The following is a 21199-nucleotide window of genomic DNA, read 5'->3' as shown; positions in this document are numbered from 1 at the left end:
TTTCTTACTAGTTTTCTCTCAGGTAGTAGTAGGCTAGTTACCGTGTTCATACTTTACTCATTAAACACTTGTACATATTTTAGCTTTTTTGATGTGATATTTATTTTGCTGGTGATTATTGAATATTATGTGTAGAGTGCAGTCATGGGGCATATGACAAATTCAAAGATAATGAAGAAAGACATTTAAGTAACTGTTTTGGCTGGTAAAGTGGTAAATGTTGTGATAGATAAACAAAGGTAATGTGTAAGGAAGATATTCCAATAGAGGTGGAGTTGGGGTGAGGAGGGCATCATGGAAGAGGTGAGATTACATCTGGGTATGGAAAGATGGGTGGGAGTTTTAAAAGTGAATGTTGGGCAAATTGACATTTCAAAAAGGAGGAACATCTTAAGGGTCCTTTTTTTTTTGCAAATTAAAAAAAATTTCATTCTCATCTTCTAAATGACATTAGTATTCTGACCAGACCTCTAAGTTTTTCATAGGTAAGAAAGGTTTGTGGACAGAGAAGTAGAGATGAGGAAGCAGTAGTTCTGAAGATTTGATGACTGGTACAGATCTGAAAAAGAGAAGAGCAGTTTGCTAGGTTTCTGCAGGTAGGTTTCTACAGAATCCCACCCTTTACCTGTGTTCTTGAATGTGTACTATTCTTCCAAAATCTGTTTCAGTTGTGCTGCTCTTTTTTAGTCTTTTAAATGATTCTCTTTACCAGTCTTTCTTTGTGTGAACCAATCTCAGTTTTCTCCTAAAAAAGTCCTTTCTTGTTCTGATTTTCCCTTTAAATTCTGTCATTTCTTATGTTTGTTTTATGGCTAAGCATTTCAAATTATCTCTACAGCATATTTTTCCCTTTCTTGTGGTCCAGTTTTTTTTTTTCCCCTTAGTACTGCACTGAAGTTGACATTTCCAAAGGTGCCAAAGACTTCATAATGACCCATCACTCTGTGTTCTCTTTCATATCCCTTTTTCATCCATCTCATCAGTAAACATTCACTTTGGGCTAAAGTATATCCCAAGTCTCTGGAAGTAAAAAGAATATGCCCTCCGGTAGTTTTACTAGGCTCACAAGTACTCAGTTACCATGTAGCTCATACTAGCTATGAGGTGTACCCAGGGATCCTTTGAGAAGTTCTTAAGTCCTGATGCTTGCAGCTGCAAATTATGGTTACCCTACCTGTTTAATTTTCCTGGCTCACTTCACCCCACCCATGGCAGAAAGAGAGGAATGCCACATTCCTGTTGTCCTCATCATTTCTTTTCCTCAGATATCAAATCTACTCACAGTATTTTTGCTTGGCACTGCTTTATCATTGCTTAAAATTTTCAAGCATCTACTTAGTATAGCTCTTTGTGCGAGGTCTTGAATAGACACATTGGTCTAAGACACACCCTTGGCCTTCAGAGAGTTATAAACTCTAATAAAATAGGCAGAAACAAAATAATAAAGTGCAGTTGAGTATAGTGCTGTAAGAGGATAGTCTCTGGGATGTAACTGCCTGGTTCTAAATTATAGGTCCACCACTTAACTAGCTGTGTTACCTTGGCTAACTACTCAGACTTTCTGTGCCTTAGTTTCCCCACAGTGGGGATAAAATATCCATCTCAGAATTGTAATGATTGAATGGGTTAATGTGTAAAGTGCTTAGAATGAGGTGGCTCATGCCTGTAATCACAGTTTACACAGGAGGTACAGGTAGGAGGATTGCAGTCCAAGGTTGGATTGGGCAACAGACTGAGACCCTGTCTGAAAAATAACTAAAACAAAAAGGGCTAGAGGTTGGCCTAAGGCACTGAGTTCAAATCCCATACTGCCAAAAAAAAAAGCACCCCACCAAACAAATTAAAAAAACAAAACAAAAAACAGTGCTTAGAATGTTTCTGGCATATAGTAGCTCTGACATTCCTCAGTTTAGAAGTCTTACTGTCATATCAAGCTCAACACTTAAAAAGTAAACTCTTATGTATTTATTTATTTGTTTGTTTATTTACCCGTGTTGGGGATGGAAACCCCGACCTTGCACATGCTAGGTAAGTACATACTACCACTGAGTTACATCTTTACCCTTAAAAGTTAATTCTTTACATGCTTCCCCTTTTCTCCACCAGGTTCTCATTTTCCTCAGTGATGCTGCTATTTGTGTGTGTGTTACCCCAGTCCCTACTTACCAGTCCAGTTTTAAACCCTTGCAGTCATCTTTGAGTTCTCCTAGTTCCTTTACCCTCTTCTACATTGATACCATTTTGGAAATGTTCCTTTCCTCTTGTCTCTCCTTTTTCCTTGCCAATACTGTCAACTTTTTACCCATACTGTTGAAATATGGTATCTTGCCTAAAGTTCTTCCTACAAGAAGCAACATAGCAAGAAGAAAGCATTGACTTGGCTTTAAACACTGCCCACTACTCCATTTAGATCAACAGTTTACAGTCTCCCGGTCTTGATTTCTTATCTACAAAATGGAACATGGGTCTGATTAAATTTCTGTCAGTGTTAAAATAAAATAGTAAAGGTTTCTGTATGTTTAACAAATTAAGTCTGGTTTTCCTTCATACTAAGTTCTGGTTCTCCTTCTGACTCCCCTTCACCTGTCCCACTGCAAATAAATCTTTTCCATTGCTTCTATATAAGTTTTCTGAAAAAGTGTTTGTAAATGATTTTAATCTGGCGTTGTTGGCTTTCCATAAAATAACCCTCATCTCCTTTTGCCAGTGGCATCTCCTTACCCTGTAAGAGAAACCAATTGTCTTAGAATAATTTGCTCATTGTCTTCTATACATGAGTGTCTATTCCTACTTAAATTATTCTTCCCTTGCCATTTCTCTTGTAGGATGTGCAACCCTCCGTTAGCTCAGTGTGTGCTTCATCTTTTTAATGTGGACATCCTTGTCTATTCTGGTGATTTCTACATTCTTTGAACCCAGAGCATTTCCTGACTTTTAGTGATTAGGTACTTATACTTTCTTCATTTTATGCTTATTCCCTTTTCATATGTGTTTTTATATCTATAGCTAGACTGAGTGTGATAGAGACCATGTCACTGTTTTTTAAATGCATAGTGTACAAAATGGGTGTTGAATAAATTATCATGCTTTTGTTACAGGGAATACCCACTGAAGGGTCTCAGTATGTTGCCTAGACTGGTCCCCATCTGGGCTAAAATGATCCTCCTGCTTCAGCCTGCCCAGGCTGCGCTCAGTTTTAAAGGATGAGTAGAATTAGCCAAGTGAAAACAGAAGGAAAGAGTATAGGCAGAGGAACAAAATGAGTAAATGCCTCAGGGCAGTGATTTGAGGGACTACGAAAGGCTGATACTTGGAATGATTAAGATGTAAAATATTATGTTGAGATGAAACTGGCAGTCAGTTATATTGAAGGTACATTAATTAGTCCCCCTTTCATTTTGTGTTTTCTTTGGAGGTCCAAGTTCTCTTTCAACAAACCTGGCCATTAATCTTAAGGGAGCAGTTTATATTTGAGTGGTCTGTTGCACACATTCCTCCTGGAGTAGGGAGACACAAGAGAAAGATCTGTGCAGTGCTTCCTTCTAGATACACAGGCTTGTGACTTCTTCCTCCTTTTGTGAGTAGTTCCTCTTGGGTAAAAATTAGTTATTTGGAACATTATGTGGGAGATGATGAGAGTTTTAGTATGTGTAATTTAGAAAACAATTTTGGACTGTAGAAGTTAATTTACAGAATCCTCACCTCTTGAGATAAGGAGATACAGAACGGAGGTAGAGGTGGGGGAAGAATTTTACAGTATTGTGTGGAAACCTCAGAAATCTTTAGTTACTAAGGTTAATCAGAGTCTCTTTGGATTCAGTTCAGGTCTGTCATAAAGGAAAAAAATACATTGTAGACTTTTTTGGTTAGAGTTTTGCCTGTCCCTGTTCTGTCTCTTCCCCGCCCCCATGCTGGGTTCAAACCTACTGCCTCATCATTTTACCACTGAACTATACCCCAGCCCTCTGTCATAGCTTCTGTAGTATCTATTTTAAGTATGATTCTAAAAGTCTCTTATATTTATATAACTGCTATATTGATGCATGTATCCCAGTCCATTTTCTAAAATTCTACTCACAGATCACAGAAATTGAGTCCTTTTTCCTTCCTGCTTCTTCACAAAGGCCATGTGGGTCAGAATATAGTATATTAAAATGTTTTACTAACACTGCTTCTTAGACAGGTTATAAATTATTATTTAGTTTTTGTTATTTTTGATCAGGTAATCACTTAACCAGGTTTTCTTTGAGATATTGTATAGAAATAGGATAATTAGTAGTGAGATAAAACAGATGCATCTGGAAGATAGTGTTAAAGACATTATTGGAATTTTTCTACTTACTAGTGGTGAAGGAAAAAAATAAAAATCATACTGTTAAGAGAACCACAATAAGCTGTTTCAATATTAAAGAGTATCTTAGGATACCTGCAAAATTTTGCCTGTGTGCACATACATAGCTCATATAATATATCTTAAATAATAATAAATATGAATAAAATTTTAACTTTTAATATATCATTGTAGGCTGATAGCAGTGGCTCATGCCTGTAATCCTAGTACTCAGGTGGCAGAGAGCAGGAGAATCACGGTTTGAATCCATCCCAGGCAAAAAGTTTGGGAGACCCTACCTTAACCAATAACTGAGTGTGGTGGTTGCAGGCCTGTCATTCCAGCTATGCAGAAAGTGTAAATAGGAGGATTGAGGTCTAGGTTGGCTGGGCATAAATGTAAATATAGGTCCTTACCACTTTTGTATCTAGGAAAGTAATACATATTTGTTTTAGAAATAAAAAACAGTGGTAAGCATGATCATATGACAGTGAAAGAGTGCTAGCCACTGCTGGGACAACACACCTAAGTGTGGATTATTCAGTTACATAGGATTTGTGGTCAGTTTGCCATCCAGGATTGTATTCAGGTTTTTGTCAATGTGTTCATAAAACATATCTGCATACTTGTATGTACATCCTTGAAAAATGGGTTGTGCTATATGTCATAATGTTTTTTTGTAATTTTTTTCCTCTTACATATTACCAAAGATGTGTTCATAGTGGTTTGTCTATTAGCTTATTGTTCTGTTGTATGTATTACAATTTTATAAACTGATTTCCTACCAATGAAAGTTTATTCTGACTTCAGTACTTTAAAAATGCTGTTAGGAATATCCTTATGTTTCTGTTTGGATAAAAGTTTATTCACATTTCAAAATATTTTGTTAAGTGTCCTTTCTACCTCATCCCTCCAGTATGTCCACATGCTCATCCTTGGAATCCATGACCATTTTACTGTATGTTACTTGGCCAAGGGGGGATTGAGGTTGCAGATGGAATTTAACTTGCTAGTTATCAGGCTTTCAAGTGAGATTATCATGGATTGTCTGGTGGGTCTAATGGCAAGGAACCTTTGAAGTGTGGAAGAGGGAGGCAGAAGAGTAGAACTAGAGAGATGGCATTCTTCTGGCTTTGAAGATGGAAGACGGCCAGGAGTCAAGGAATGCAGGCAAGCCTCCAGAACCAGGAAAAAGCAAAAAACAAGATTCTCTCCTAGAACCACCAGAAAGCAGCGCAGCCATGGTACACCTTGATTTTAGTTCACTAGAACCCATTTTAGACTTCTCACCTTCAGATCTATAAGATAATAGATTTGTGTTGTTTTAAGCCACTAAATTTGTGGTAACATTAGAGCAACAATAGGAAAGTAACGCAGTAGATGATGCCATAAAGATCAGAAAGTCAAACTGTTTATTATAGCCCTAGTAGTGTTTAAAAACACCCATTTCCACAGGTCCTCTCCAGGACTGAGAGTCTCATACAATCCCCCTGCCCTTTTTTTAAGCAGACCCTTTGATACCTTTACTTGTATCCCATGTGGGCAACCCTGTCCAGTACTGTAGCATTTCTTAGGGTGTATTCTGTTGAGCATATACCTCTGGGATATTCATATGCATTAGGATTAACAGTATTTGTAAGGCAAAATAAATTTAAGAATACTAAGTAAAACTAGTTTGTTTAAGATAGGACTTCTCATAACATGTAACTGATATATATTATGAACTTCCAGAAGGGAGGTGCAGTTTGTTATTTCCTAAAGTTACGTCATATAACACAGGGTCATTGTTTTCTTGGAATGCTTTTTTTTTTTTTTTTTTAATACTTTGCTTTTTAGATCTCTTAACCTTTCTCTTCATACATTGACCTTCATATATATTCATACCATGCCATAGTCTTTGCTATTCTTTAGAACTCTTTAGATCTTAAATTCAGTCATTCCATTCTGACCACAGCTTAATCTCCATTAATTTGCTTCCTATTAAGACTTCTAGTGTTTTCACAAGGGAGGGGTGAGGATAGGTAAGACACCTAAAAAACTAGCTAGCATTTGTTGCCCTTAACGCAGAGAAACTAAAGCAGATACCTTAAAAGCAACTGAGGCCAATAGGAAAAGGGGACCAGGAACTAGAGAAAGGTTAGATCAAAAAGAATTAAACCTAGAAGGTAACACACACGCACAGGAAATCAATGTGAGTCAATGCCCTGTATAGCTATCCTTATCTCAACCAGCAAAAACCCTTGTTCCTTCCTGTTATGGCTTATACTCTCTCTACAACAAAATTAGAAATAAGGGCAAAATAGTTTCTGCTGGGTATTGAGGGGGTGGGGGGGAGAGGGAGGGGGCGGAGTGGGTGGTAAGGGAGGGGGTGGGGGCAGGGGGGAGAAATGACCCAAGCCTTGTATGCACATATGAATAATAAAATTAAAAAAAAAAAAGACTTCTAGTGTTTTGATTCTTCCTTGTCTATTAGTCAGTCTTGCTACTTTTTCCTTTTCTTCCTCCTCTTGTCTTTGCTTTCCTCTCTTACTGCCCTTCTTTAGAGATCACTTTCCTACTATCTTACCAGTATCCTCCCTTCTCTTGTCCCATTGTTCTTCCACCTCACTTGTCTGGGAAAATCTTACACTGAATGATTCCAACAATATGCTTCTTTGGGTATTATGGGTAGCCCCACTGGAAAAAAAAATTTTAGACAGGCTAATTACTATTTAAATGCAGTCTTCTACTTCAATATGTGTTCTCTCCCCACCTCCACCATTTACCACTTTTTTACAGTTATTTTAAACATGCACTATTTTCTGGCTTTACCGCTCTTAGCAGATGGTCTTTATAGCAAACAAAAAGTAGAAACCTTTTGATGGGACTGATCTTATTCCTGCTCCCTCCTCCACAGGTGTGGCCTCTGTTCCTCTTTTCAAAATGGACAAAGTTCCCTTCCTCCATAGTAAAGTTTTTGTCTTTGCTCTGGATCTCACAGTATTTTTCTTTTTATGGTACTAGGTTTGAACTCAGGACTTTGCTCTACCACTTGAGCCACACCTCCAGTCGATTTTGCTCTGGCCATTTTGGAGATGGGTGCCTCGCAAACTGTTTGCCTGGCCTGGCCTCGAACAACAATCCTCCTGACTAAGCCTCCCAAATAGCTAAGATCATAGACATGAGCCACTGGCACCCAGATAGTATTTCTTGTATTTAACCTGTTTCTTTTTATTGAAACTTCATCAAAAGCATTTACACAAACTCCCCTAAACTTCTATATATATCTTCCCCTAGCGGTGTTGTATCATTTATCTTACCCACTTATCACCTTAAAAATGTAGTCTGTGCTGATTCTATTCCTTACTCATTGTTCTCATGTTTCTGCCTTCCCCTCTCCCCCAGGTTACCAAAAGCCTCCCTGGATTTTAAATCCATGGACTCTCTTCATTATCATCTGTATTCTCTGCAGCATAAATAATTTCTTCCTTTTTGCCTCCCCCTACACAAATGCAGTTAATTGAGCAAAGGTACTGTATTGTTAATCGTTGTATTTCTGTAGCTTTCAGAGTCAGGCATGAAATGGAAACTTAGCATACATTTTGAACGAACTTTAGTTTACTAACATTTGTTATGACTTTGCTCCAGTCTTACGTTTTCTTATGTTTCCTGTGGCTTTATTGTTATTGCTATTTTTTAGTTTGGAATCTGTTTGTACTTTCTCTACTTTTCTTGTTCAGAGTAATTTTTATGTGGAAAGTTTTGATTTACCTTATCAGTTTGTTAACCCTCCCTTCAGAAATCACCTATAGTCGCCGTACCTTTGTTTTTCACTTCTGACATTGAGGCTTGCATAGGTTTGCAGTGAGGAATAACTATATAGAGAGGCTACTTGTTGGTTCTTTATATTTCATTCTGTGCCGGCTGTTCCAAACACTGTATGCTTGTTAATTCTTTAAATTCTTACAGCAGTCATGAGGTAAGTTCGGTTTTACAGATGAGCATACAGGCTCACATAGTTAAGCCCAGGTCATAAACAAAGTGGCAGAGCTGAGTTTTGGAACTCTAGGGGTCAGGCTTCAGAATCCACAGTTCTAATCATACATCACAGTATCTGTAGTTTCATTTTATTTGGTTAGGATTGTAAGATTTTTATTTTATTTTATTTTTATTGTTTATACATTTGTAAAACATACTATACACAATTATACATATAAAATCTAAATGAACTTTTCTCACCAGTCTCAACCTTTCTAATGCACCTAGTTTTGGTGAATAAGGGAGTGGGCAGAGTAGTTTTGCCAAAAAGCTCATGAAGGGAGCAGAAAGGGGAGATTGAAACCCATTTAGACTACTTTGAATTATCTTACTGAGCAGTTGACCTAGTACTTCTTCCTCATAGCCACTCTTTCTGCAGTTCTACTTTTAGTGTTGCTGCTTAAATACAGTCTTATTTCCCAGGACCCTTGGGAATATTGAGAATCAGCTATGATGAGAGCAAATAATTCTGACCCACCTTGGCTAATAGGACAAGTGGAGAATGACTTGTTAGTTTTTGTCACTACAGAAGATTGGGATTCCCTTTTCCTTACTGACTAGATAGAGTTATATAGAGATGTTGACATGCCACTTTCTGTTTTTGTTGTTGTTGTTTTGTAGGACTGGGGCTCAAACCCAGGGCTTGAAACATGCTAGGTGGATGGTTTACCAGCCCCTTTGGTTTTTGTTTTTTGATATGCCACTTTCTACCACTAACTAAGGAAGATAGTTTTCCGTGAATGAAATTAAAATCTCAATTAGTTGTGGTCTTATGGATCAAATCTCAGGCCTTCTGCTTGCTCAGTAAGTACTTTACCATTGAGCTACATCTTCAGGCGCAGCTTTATTACTGTTATACTTTTGTATGTGGCCTGACATCTTTGAATTTACTTTTTCTTAAACATTTTGTCAATAGAAAGTAAGACAGCAGGACTCTGTCTCAAGAAAAGGGACAACTTTCTTTTACTTACCTTAGAGTCTTAATCTTCTTTCTTCAGGTGACTTCCATCGTCCTTGAAATGTTTCTTCTTCCAGAAAGTCTTCCTTTGAATCATCTTGGATAAATGAACTAGGTGTTACTCTTTATTCTTAAATCTTCTTTCATTAGGAACATTTTTTTATTTGGGTCACCATTTTTTGTTCCCATGTTTGCATTTCTCTTAATTTGGTACAATTAAATTGGGTACAACCTTGATATTCAGTAAATGTTGACCAATAATGTATGCAAAAATTTTTAAATTATATGTGATTATATTTTTAATTATAAAAAATTAATTATTGCATAATTTCTCATAACAGTTGACTTATCTTGGTATTCAAGGAATGGTAGAGTCTAAATAATTAGTAATATTCCCTGTGATATAAACAAAACTAAGCAAACTTGATTTAAGCTGAGAAGAAACAAAAACTGTATCATTGTCTTTTTATGAAATGCTAATACTCCCTTTAAGTGTAATGATGGGAGGATAAAGGGAATATGTTAGTTAGGTCTTAATGGTGAGGAACAGAAACAACTGTGGCTTGTTTAAGCATGAAGAGATGGGGAACCTGGCTCAACAGCTTATTAGTTTCCTCTTGCCACTGTAACAAATTATCACTAACATTTTGGGTTAAAAAAAACACAAATGTATTATCATTGTAGTTTGGGAGGTCAGATGTTTGAAATGGGTCTGGGCCACTGTGATTAAAAATCAAGGGGTTGTACCTTCTACAGTCAGTAGAGGAGAATCTTTTTTTCCTTGCCCTTTCCTCCTTCTGAGGCAGCCTGCCTTCCTTGACTCATGACCCTCTTCCATCATTAAAGCCAGTAAACACATCACTCTACCTTCAGTTTCCCTCATCACATTTCCTCTTTGATTTATTAGGATCCTTGTGATTCTGGGTATTGTACATACCCAGATAATTCAAGATAATCTTCTTTTCTCAAAATGTTTAATTTAATCACATTTGGAAAGTCCTTTATTTGGGTTAGCATATTTACAGATTCTGGAGTTTAGGAAGACCATTTTGCCTCCACATCAGCTATACAAACTGAACAGTGCCTCAAATCATACCTTAGATTGCGGCTTGTAAAGACACTATCTAGAACCTTGATTCGATCCATAACTTGCATCCTTGATCTCATTTATAGCTGATAGCATTCCTCTGCTGTTGATCCAGTTAACTGCTGATGTTTAGGATGGATTATACACAGTTCCTGCTTTCTCTCATCAGCTCCTACTTAAATGTGGAGTTTGTATATTCATTGATGAGCCTGATTCATCTCACCCTAGCTGCAGGGGAAGCTGGTAAATCTGTAGTAGAAATCAAGTTCTACCTTAGAAGTAGAGGGAATTAAAAATTCAGATGCTAGACTTCTAAAAGAAATCCCAACCAAAGAGAACACATAAGTACTATATAGTTGAGAGTCCTTGGCATGAGGATTCTGTTGACAAACTCTGTATCAAAGATAACATGGATGAGTGAGAGACATTTCTGGGTCTGTCTTGGTGCCCAGCAGGACAGAAGTGGAAAGCCATATTCACATGGCAGTTATCCTAACATAGGGTGTTTTTCACCCTAACTACTATAGAACCAGCTGTTTGGTGAAGGCTTTTCATTGAAATTTTTTTGAATTTTTTTTTTTTTTTTTTTTTTTTTTTTTAGGAAATTGTGTCTGGGGGTTATGGGCATGACTCAAGTGGAAGGTCCTGGGTTCAAATCCTAGTACCACGCACCCCTCTAGTTGCATCTGTTCTGAGCATGTATAGACTATTCCCTAAACAATGTAGTATTATTTACATTGTATTGGGTATCACATGTAATCTAAAGATGATTTAAAGTATATGAGAGGATATGTGTAGGTTACCTGCAAATACTATTCTATTTGATATAAAGGACTTGAGCATGCATGGATTTTGATACTGAGGAGGTCCTACAACCAATTTCCTGCAGTACCAAGAGACAACTATATTTCTCATCTCTTGTCCAAAAATTGTTACTGACTGTACCTTCACGTTTAGAATGATGACATGAGAATAGTTGGTGGAAGATTCAAGTGATCTCTGTGTTCCATACACTGCTTTCTGGGACAGGAGATGGCCAGGCAGGGTGTAGTGTTTCTGCCCCTGATGCCCTTAGACTGTGATCCTCCTACAGTAGCCTCTTGAGTAGCTGGGATTACAGGTATGAGCCACAGTACCAGGCCAGGAGTGTTCTTGAAAGACAATAGTTAAGACAAATCCTCCCAAGGGACAGAACTTGGGGACAGAATAGTTAATTGTTCCCATGGTTTAGACTTAGAGATGGCCTGAAATTGAATTTGTGGGCAGTAGCTGACAGAGATTTGGAAGAACAGGAATGGAAGAAATCTGAAGAGATATGGGGATGGACCTCAGGATGGACAGTATGAACATAACAGTCCCATGTGAATGCTCTCCAAAGGACATTCACTGCACAGGAGGTGCTCAGTAATCAAGTGGGCAAACTGGCACTTTCAGTCAACCTTCTTTCCCAGCCACCCTGGTGCTTGCTGCGTGGGCCCATGTGGAAGGAATGGAGGCTATGCATGGACCAAATAGCAGGAGCATCCTTTGTTGACCTGGCTACTGCCATTCCTGAGTGCTAACTTCCCAGCAGTAGGGACCAGGACTGATTCCCTTCAGCCCCCAATATGCCACCATCCCCAGGGGGACCAGCTAGGCTGTTGATAGGCTGATGACACTGGACATTCTATCATTTAGGGAGTAGCAATTTGCGCTTGCTAGAATAAACATGCATTCTGAATAAGGGGGAAAAAAGGAATAGTTGGTGGAGGAAGGTAGATAGGTTTTGAGGTTTTCCTTTCACTCCATTAGGCAAAAAGCAAAATGCTATCTGAAAAAGTAACTAAAAGAAAAGAGGGCTCGAGGTGTGGCTTAAGTGGTAGAGCACCTGCCTAGCAAGCTGGAGACCCTGAGTTCAAGCACCAGTATTGCCTGCCCCCACCCCAGAAAAATTCAGTTTCTTAGTCACATTAATCATGTATCAAGAGCTCATGTGTCTGTTGGGCAGCGCAAGTTTAGACCAGTAATGTAGTACATTTATCATGTGAGGGTCAATCCAAGGAACATAAATGTTTGTAAGACTTTTTTAAACCCAGGATTTTTTCTTATTCATATGGTACATTAGCATTCACAGTATCCATTTACATATTTTAACCCTGCAAAATAAGCATTATTAGCCCCCCACTTTTCATTTAGGAAATTGAAGCTCAGAGAGCAAAGGTTAAAAAGCAGGGTAAGCATGTCTTGAATTATATAATTCTACTCAGTGAAATATAAAGTACCTAGGGTGCTAAGGACTGTATTAAATAAGATACTGAAAAAGTCAGCTGCTCACCCAGGTCTGGACCTTTATGCTCAAGTTGAATCTTTCTTCTGGGGCTAGGCAAGGGAGAACAAGTGAAAGAACCTCCAAATGTGCCAACTGTAGTTTCCCTGAGACTGGTTACTAATTACTCTGTTGTACTCCCAACTTCTAGGTCCATCCTACAGCTTGTACTGAGGTCTCACCATCCGAGGATGGCTTTTTCCAGGTGTCTTCCCCAACCTCATCTCTGGTCTATGTCAGGCAGTAATCCCCAGTAGATTATTTTATATGTTGATTTACTCATTATCTCATCCTACAACCACTTATCAAGAATATAAGTTCCATGAAAGCAGGAACCTTCTGTCAGTTCTTTACTGCTATATCCCATAGCCTATAATAATGTCTAAGACAGAGCAGCAGGCCCTCAAATATTTGTTGAAGGAATGAGTAATACAACTGTTCCTAATCAGTGTCTTAGTCCCTTTTCTGTTGGTATAATAGAACACCACAGACTTGGTAATTTATAAGGAGAAGAAACTTGTGTCTTAATTAGAAGGGCAGGAGAGAATAAGAGTGGGCGAAACTTTTTAAGAAGCCACTCTCAAGATAACTAACTCACTGTCTTAGGACATCAGTTTGTTCATGAGGATTTACCCTCTTGACTTAATTTATCACCTCTTAGTAAGCCCTAACTCCCAGAAATGTTGCACTGGGAATTGTTTCCAGCATGTAAATCTTGGGATATAGATCCAAGTGTACGGTTTGTTAAAACTGTAGTGTTAAACAGTGGATTCTCTCACGAATGGCTTACTGACTGCACTACCCAAGGCAGTAGCAGAGGCTGGCTACTAGGCTTCATCTATGGCTGTAGACCACTGAGGAACTAAATTTCAAATTGTGTTTAGCTAATTTAAATTTTAAGAATTTATGCTTGATTGAATTATTAGAAAACTTCTCAGTATATCAAGAACAATTTTGGCATATAAATCGACCATTCCAGTAAGTTTTGTGAAATCTAAATAGAAATCACGTGTATCCTATGAAAATTTAGCTACTGAATTTAGAGATTCTATAATTATAAAATACACATCAGATTTGACAAGTTAGTATGAAAAAATTTTAAATCTTAAATAAGTTTTGTATTGATGGCATTTTGAAATGCTAATATTTTAGATATGTCAGGCTAACTAAAATATATTATTAAAATTAATTTCATTCTTTTTCTTTTTTTTAATGTAGCTACTAGAAAGTTTAATTATATATATGACTCATTATATTGCTTTCTGTTGGCCAGTAGTGGTATAGACCTAAGGAGTTTCTACCAAAGGATTTTTCTTAAGCATTTTTTAAAAACACCTTTTTTTTGTGTGTGTGAAATTGTACTTTTGTACTTATTATCTTGGTGCTTAAATGCACAAATAATATTTTAATTATAGTTATATTCAACATATGTATTCAAGGAAGATTATATAATAAAGCACTCCTCCAGGCAATTCAGTGGGGGAGGGTTACAGTATGAATTATAGTCTTGGAAATTAAAGAAATAACATGTTAGGATGTAGTGTGTGCTATAAGAAATATGAAATTAATAGGTTCACATAAGATGAGGCTTTATGAAATACAGACCATTTCCTAAAAATAGTAAAAATTTTGTTAGGAACTGGAGAAAGCTATTCCAGCAGAGAAAACACTGTCACTGTCAATACTATCATCATGGATACAGGAAGAATCACATGTGTCTAGAGCATAGGTATTTGATGATAAGCTACTTAGTTCGGGGTTTATTTAAGCTAGAAATTGATGTGTTAGAATTAGTATAATAAATTTGGGAACTCAGTGCAAGTGAAGACATGGATAGTGGTAAAACTGCCAAAATCCATGTAAAAGACAGTGAAAGCCCGGAACCAGGATAATGGAGAGCATCAGTGAGAAACTTTATCAGGTATAATCAATAGATTTTAGTAACTGGCTAGAAATAGAAGGTGAAGGAGAGGGAGAGTGTTTAATGATCTTTAAATTGTCCGGAAAAAAGATAGCACTTCTAATGAAAATAGGGAATAAAGGAATAATGGATATTGAAAGAAGTATTTAATGAACAACATTTATGCTGAGGTGCTAAATAGGCAGTTGGAATGAGACCATAGCATGAGCTTGGTTGAAAATAATTGACTTTGTAGTTGTCTTCAGTAATGTTGAGACTTGAATTTACAAGCTGGAAGGAGTAGAACTGTAGTCACACTACCTCTCCCAGGTCTGCACCTATGGATTCAAAAATATGCAGGAAAAAAAATTTGTGTTTTGGCATTGGGGTGTAGCTCAGTGTAGAGTACGTACATGAGGTCAAGTTCAGTTCCCAGCGCCAACCCCCCCCCAAATTTCGTTTCTACTGAACATGTACGAACTTTTCTTGTTGTGATCTAGAGATGATTTAAACGATGCAGGAAGGTTATATGCAAATACTAGTCTTTTATATGAGGGACTTGAGCCTCTGGATTTCACCGTCTGATGGAGAGTCCTTTGTGTGGGTACCAAGGGACAGCTGTGTAAGGGTAGCAGAGCCATGTCCTTGGAAAACTGGTACTAAATGACAGTAAAAGCCAACTTCCATTCTTTTTTTTTTTTTTTTTTTTTTTTTTTGGTGGTACTAGGTTTTGAACTCAGGGCTTGGTGTTTTCAAAGTAGACGCTCTACCCCTTGAGCCAAACCAGCCCATTTTGCTCTGGTTATTTTGGAGATGAGGGTCTCTTGAACTGCTCGCACGATCTGGCCTTGAACCTCGATCCTCCCAATTTCAGCCTCCCAAATAGCTAGGATCACAGGCATAAGCCACCAGTGCCTGGCACAGCTTCCTCTTAATGACTTTCAGTAATCCTTTATTATTAAAAATGTATGTGTACATTTAATAAAACTAGAACACTGAGGGAAAATGTGATAATGTTACATTACCATCACTACTGTTAACACCTTCAAATTTTTATATGAATGTAGAATATGCATTTTATGTATTACAGTTTGTGCATTTTATTTGGATTAAGCATTGTGTTTAAAAAACAACCAAACTGACAGCTTTTCCTCTGTTGTCACCTTACAATTGAGATAGAAGACTTCCGTGATTTAAAAGGTATGGAGGTGCCTCCCTACCAGCAAGCAGACCATTCATCTGGAAACACCAGCCCAATATCTTCTAATCCATTTCAGTTCTGACACCATCTGCCTGGAGATAGCACAGGTCACACAGTTTGATGAAGTTAGGAGCCAGGAACTGAAAAGAAACCTCGTGTGTGTGTGTGTGTGTGTGTGTGTTGTGTTGTGTTGTGTTGTGTTGTGTTGTGTTGTGTTGTGTTGTGTTGTGTTGTGTTGTGTTGTGTTGTGTTGTGTTGTACTGGGGATTAAACCCAAGACCTCATGCATATTAGGCCAGCACTCTACCATTGAGCTATACCCTCAGCTTCAGTGTAGATTATTTTTAATCAAATTAACTCTGTAATAAAATGCATTTCATTTTAAGTAGATAGTTAAGATAGTTAGGAATTTTTACAAATATCCTTGTAACCACCACCCTAATCAATACATAGGAAATTTCCAAATCTCCAAAAAGTTCTCTCAGGCCCTTTTATAGTTAGTCCCTGACCCACTTAATTTTAATGACTCAGGCATGTCATTCATCTAATTTTTAACGCTATTGATTCCTTTTGCTTGCCACAGGACTTCATAAGTGAAATAATACAGTATGTACTCTGTTTTTGAGCTAGAGTCTTGCTATGTAGTCCAGGCTGGCCTTCCAACTCTCTATGTAGCCCACTGGCCTTGAACTTTTGATTCTCCTGCTTTCAGCCTCCTGAGTGCTGAAATGGCAGGTATGAACCCCCCATGCTTGGCAATATACCATATAGTCTTGTGTCTGTATTTTTTTGCTTAGGGTAAACAATGCCAAGAGCTTAATTCACATTGTTGCATACATTGTTTATTGTGGAATTGTATTCCATCACATGATCACATGAGTATACCAGTTTCTCTCTTCGCTTTTGCTGAACCTTTGGGTGGTTTCCAGTTTTTTGTTATTGTGAGTAAAGCTTTTAGAAATACACTGCAAAAACCTTTTTGTAGACATACGCTTTCATGTGTATGTGCACATATAATCGTGTGCTACATGGTGACATTTCAGCCAGTGCTCGGCTGTATATACAACAGTGGTCCAGTCAAATTATACTGAAGCTGAAAAATTCCCATTACTTAGTGTTTTTACTCTCCCTGTTCTGTGTTTACGTATATGTAGATGCACAAATACTTGCCGTTTTGTTAGTTGCTTACAGTATTTCATGTAGCATGGTAGTGTACTGAATACTAAAGTAGTTTTGTAAGTTACAAAACTGTATGTTGTACTGTACAGCCAGATATGTAGTAGGCTTTTCATCTAGGTTTGTTGAGTACATTCTGTGATGTTCACACTACAACAAAATTGCCTGACAATACATTTCTGAGAACATATTCCATTGTTAAGTGACACATGACTATGTATCTTTTGATGCATACCCTTTGTGTGTGTCTGTGTATGTACACACAAAGGAGTTTCACCCAAAATATATGCACATATCCAATACACTTTCATTCATATACATATATATATGAATATATATACACATGCACATGCAAACAGGTATGTGCATATATGTATATATATCTTCCCACTTGTGGCTTCTTCAGTTTCTTAATGTCTCTTGTTTTGCTTATTTTAAAGTTTTTATTTTAAAATATTTTTAGTTACAAACTAGTTGAAAAAATTGTTCAGAGGGCTCTCTTATACATTTTACATAGATAAACTTAATGGTTATTTTGATAACCATAGGACAGTGACCAAGACCAGGTAATTGTTAATGTGCCCCTCCCCCTTTTTAAGGCAATATCTGTGTACTTTAGGCTGACCTTGAACTTACGATCCTCCTACCTCAATCTTCTGAGTACTGGGATTATAGGCTTTACTACCATGTTTGGCCGTTGTTGTGTCTTTTAAATATTGACAAACCCAATTTGTTTTATTGAATCTTAGCTAAGAATTCTTTTTGTTACTGTTTTTTGTGGAATTGGGATTTGAACTCAGGGCTTCTTTGCATTTGCAAAGCAGGCACTTAGTGTCTTGAGGGCATGGTCTTTACTTCCAAGATGGTACCTTGCTGCTGCATCCTCCAAAGGGGATGCATGCTGTGTACATGGCAGAAAGGGACAAGAAGGCAAAAAAAGAGCCTAGCTAGTTCTCTCTGGCTCCTTATCAGGCTCTAAAGCCATCCACAGGTGATTAGGCCATCGTGGTCTAACCAGCTTTTAAAGGCAGCAGTTGAAGATTGTTTCAGCATGCCTTTTGGAGATGTAAACATTCAGACCACAGCAGGTAGTAAAAATTTACTCCTAAATTTTCTAGAAATGTAGATTAAGACCATGATCAATTTTGAATTAACGTTTTTGTATGTTATGATGTATTGTTTGAGGTTAAGCTGTTTCTACTTTAAAATTTTTTCATCATGTTGTTTCAGCATCATCTGTTGAGCAAATTATTTTTCCCCTTTAAGTTCCTTAGTGCACGTGTGTGTGTGTGTGCATACTTTTAAATGCATCAGTAGCCAAGTTTATTTCTCACCTGTCCCATTGATCTGTCTTGTCTGCTCTTATAGTCCCTTGATCACCATTGCTCTTCATCAGGCTTTGAAATCAGATAGTAGCAGTTCTCCATTCTTTTCGAAAATTGTTTCAGCCATTCTGGGTGCTAGCATTTCCAGATGACTTTGAAAATCATCCTGCCAGTTTCTATCAAGCTGCTTACTACAGTTTTGATTGGAATTGTATTGTAATTATAGATCAGTTTGGGAAGAATTATAGATGTTTCCAAAGAATCAGATTTTGGCTTTCACTTATTTTCTGTCTTTGTTTTCTTCTCTTTATTTTTTCCTTCCTTCTGCTTGCTGTGGGCTTAATATGTTGTTCTTTTTCATAGCTTCTTAAAGTAGATGCTTAGATCAGTGCTTTTAGACCTTCCTATTTTAATATAAGCACTTAAAGCTATAAATACCACTCAGCACTGCTTTTATTGCATCCTACACATTTTGTATGTTTCCATTTTCATTTGGCTCACAGCATAGATTGAATTTTCCTTTTTCTTCTTTCAGTACTTTGAAGCTGTAACTCTTTTTTCAAAAATACATGGTCCTTGTTTTTTTAACCTGTTCTTTAAAAAATAACTTGAGATACTCTTTTTGGGGTCAGTTGCCCAAGTGAACTGGCAGTTTGATTTTGTTAATACAGTACAGAGTTGTACATTGCTTATTACTGCATATTTAGCAACTAAGAGACTATATTTTTTCTTGTTTAGAAAATATGAATTTTGAGTGATGTTAGAATAACAAAGACTTTAATTTATGTCATTTTGAGTAACAGTATGGGATGATATAATACAATTTGTCTGATAACTTTATATCTTAGATACTACCAACAAAAGTAACATAGCATAAAGATTTGCAACCCACCTTTAATCATACAGTCAAAAACTTTTCTGTGAGCAGTTTTGGTCCTATTCTGTAGAAAAAATTACTTGTAATGGTAACTTAGAGTTACTTAAAGGAACATTGTACAATTGCCATTGAAGTCTATGTGTATTTCTTTTTCCTGTGTTATTTATGCAAGCAATTACAGGAAACCTGTCTATCTGGTAATTGTCTCAATCAAAATTTTCTACAGTTAGGATTTGTTTTGCACTGTGTTGGGGAAGAAGAGAGATTGGGAAGAGCTAGAGAGACATCTCCTGAAAGAACTTACACTAAAAGCTAAAACCATGAAAATTTCCTGCAGGTTTAAGGAAAAGAAAGAGGATGTGGATGGGTTTTATGCTGTTCAAAGGCAAACTTGGAATAAGTCATAAGAAATAAGATGCTTATAATTAAGCTTTGAATGTATAAAGTGTTAAAAAATTTAGGTTTCTTACACATTATAAATGGGAAAATTTTATGTTCCAGAGTTCTGGATTTGAATCACATTCCTAGCATTTAATATATTTGTGGCCTTGGAGAAGTTCTCTAAAATCTAGTTCTTATATCTTTATAAAATCAGAAACGTTTCAGGTTGCTATGAAAATTAAACTCTGAATGTGTTATGTATTTTACTTGATGTTTTGTAGGCCCTCAGTAATTACTAGTTGTAATTACTAGTTTTGATGTTTTGTAGGCCCTCAGTAATTCCTCCTGTCTATATTCACCATTAATTTTATTCTTCTATTCAGAAACTGGTTTTCCCCTTTTCCACATATGTATGTATGTATGTTTGTGTGTATTATGGTACCAGGGTCTGAACCTACTACTGAGTCCACTCCCCTTTTGGTGGTACTGGGGTTTGAACTCAGCCTCATACATGCTAGGCAGGCACTCACTCTGCCACTTGAGCCATGTCCCCCACCCTTTTTCTGCTTTGGTTGTTTTTTGGATAGGGTATTGCAGTTTTGCCCAGGGCCAATCTCAGACCATGAGTCTCTTACCTTTGCTTCCTGCATAGCTGGGATTGTAGACATGTATACCCCTGCCCAACTTATTTGTTGAGATGGGGTCTTGCTGACTTTTTTGCTCAGATTGGCCTTGAACTGTGATCCTCCCAGTTTCTGTCCTGAATAGCTGGGATTACAGACTTGAGCTACATGAGCCACTATGCCTGGCCTTTTTGGTTTTTTTAGATAAAATTTAAAATTTTTAATTTTTATTTTAAGACAGGGTCTTGCTAAGTTCCTGTACTGGCCTTGAACTCACAATATAGCCCAAGCTAATCTTGAACTTGTGATCCTCTTGCCTCAGTTTCTCAAGTAGTTGGGATTACAGGTGTGTGACACCATACCCACCCATACATAATATTTAAATAAGGCCCTGTGGCCTTCAGGAGATTCTGTTTTCACCCATTTTTTTTCTCCCTTGAATCTTTCCTGAGTTGTTACATATCCTGTTTGGTCTTATTAAAGACCATGTTGTTACATATCCATCTAGAAAACCTTTTTGACCTTCGTACTTCCCTTCAGCTACTGCCTCTTTTCTTCCTTAGACATAGTCATATAACCTTAGCTCATCTCAGTTCTTCTCCTCTCATTCTCTCTTGAAGTCAGCTCATGGGCCTATGCCTCTATTCTCCAATAAAATTGTTTTTAACAAGATCTTTAATGATCTTCACATTATCCAGTGGTAATTTCTCAGGCCTCATTTTACATTATGTGCCAGAATTTATTGATTCTGTCCTCTTTTCTTGAAGTTCTTTCCTCATTTGGCTTCCAGGACAACCATGTTCAACATTTATCTCCTGTCTCTCTGGTTCTTAAGTCTGCTTTCTCTTTCCTTCTCAGACTGCTGTACTCCTGTATTCACTCTTTTAATAATGTCGTCCTGGGCTTTAACTTTTGTCTATGTGCTGTTGACTCCCAAATGGCTATCAGTACTCCCCACCCTTCCTCTAAACCACAGACTCTTTAATAAACTACTAATTACATTCCTTTGGATGTCTAAT

General features: G+C 37.3%; 1 protein-coding gene across 10 annotated transcripts in view; it reads left to right on the top strand.

Annotated features, from left to right (window-relative positions):
- Positions 1-21199, top strand: part of Smg7 (SMG7 nonsense mediated mRNA decay factor) — a 78568-nt gene that overhangs the window by 7534 nt on the left and 49835 nt on the right. The window contains exon 2 of one of the 10 annotated variants that reach the window (XM_074047277.1): positions 486-596. The exons of 8 other annotated variants lie outside the window; for them this stretch is intronic. The gene's annotated coding sequence lies outside the window, so the exon portion shown is untranslated. Of the gene's footprint in view, positions 1-466; positions 597-21199 lie in introns of all 10 variants that reach the window. One more of the 10 variants, XM_074047276.1, reaches the window with a different exon arrangement.

The sequence above is a fragment of the Castor canadensis genome, chromosome 11, assembly GCF_047511655.1.
Source record: "Castor canadensis chromosome 11, mCasCan1.hap1v2, whole genome shotgun sequence".
NCBI lineage: Eukaryota > Metazoa > Chordata > Mammalia > Rodentia > Castoridae > Castor > Castor canadensis.
The sequence above is the reverse complement of the archived record's forward strand: the minus strand, read 5'-3'. Positions and strand labels throughout refer to the sequence as shown.